The 1,252-nt window shown below is 40.7% G+C and overlaps 1 pseudogene; it reads left to right on the forward strand.

Moving 5' to 3' along the window:
* Nucleotides 1-551: 551 nt before the first annotated feature.
* LOC100589396 lies at nt 552-907 on the forward strand (annotated as a pseudogene).
* Nucleotides 908-1,252: the final 345 nt, after the last annotated feature.

The raw sequence follows: 1,252 nt of genomic DNA on the forward strand, positions 1-1,252 counted from the left end.
CCGTGGTCTCGATCTCCTGACCTGGTGATCCACCCGCCTCGGCCTCCCAAAGTGCTGGGATTACAGGCGTGAGCCACCGCGCCCGGCCCACCCAGCTAATTTTTTAAGTGTCTTGTAAAGATGAGGTCTCACTATGTTGCTCAGGCTGGTCTCCTACTCCTAGGTTCAGGCAATCTTCTTGCCTCAGCCTCCCAAAGTTTTGGAATTACAGGCATGAGCCACCATGCCCAGCCTCTACCTTTTGTGTAAGGAAGAAGGAAGAATTTTAAAATACTCATGTTGTCTGTTTATTTTTGCAAACAAACATAAATAGGCAGAAAGGATAAACCAGAAACTAACAAAACTGATTTCTTACATGGGGTAGTTGGGAATGAGATGAAAGCAACAGCAGAAGGAGCAACACTTTTCTGAGTGAGAACTTTGTTTTTACATAGTTTTGTATTATTGAACTATTTTGATGTTTTACATATTTGAAATTTAAAATTAGATAAACGAGGATGGGAAGACAAAGTCAAACTATATACAAACAGAAAAAAGACCCTAACTATATTATAAAGAAATAATATCTCTCTCCGGTCCGTGCCAAAAAGGGCTGCCTCCACACGCAGCCTATTCACCGCACTAACTGTGTCCGATGTGTGCCCAAGGACAAGGCCGTTAAGAAATTCGTCATTCGAAACATAGTGGAGGCTGCAGCAGTCAGGGACATTTCTGAAGCAAGCGTCTTCGATGCCTGTGTGCTTCCCAAGCTGTATGTCTGTATGTGAAGCTACATTACTGTGTGAGTTGTGCAGTTCACAGCAAAAAAGTCAGGAATCGATCTCGTGAAGCCCGCAAGGACCGAACACCTCCACCCCAATTTAGACCTGCAGGTGCTGCCCCACATCCCCCACCAAAGCCCATGTAAGGAGGTAAGTTCTTAAAGACTGAATACAGACTATTCTCTGGAGAAAAATAAAATGGAAATTGTACTTAAAAAAAAAAGAAAAAAAAAGAAACAATATAACCACTTTGAAGGAGAGAGGAAAAAAAAAAACAAGTAGCTTTTGAACATAGTACTTTAATTATAAATCATTTTAAAAGCAAAGGAAATTTCCAACAAATCTTGAAGTCTACCTAGAAAGTTTGTTTCTTGCTTCCAGAGCAGTGTGGACATAGTGATTCTGAAACTATGTTGTGTGTATCATAGAATTGACCAAATGAGTATGTTAATATCCTTGGGAGATAGAGTTCTTACTGTGAGAGAAGAAAA

Source organism: Nomascus leucogenys, chromosome 16, assembly GCF_006542625.1.
Source record: "Nomascus leucogenys isolate Asia chromosome 16, Asia_NLE_v1, whole genome shotgun sequence".
NCBI classification, from domain to species: domain Eukaryota; kingdom Metazoa; phylum Chordata; class Mammalia; order Primates; family Hylobatidae; genus Nomascus; species Nomascus leucogenys.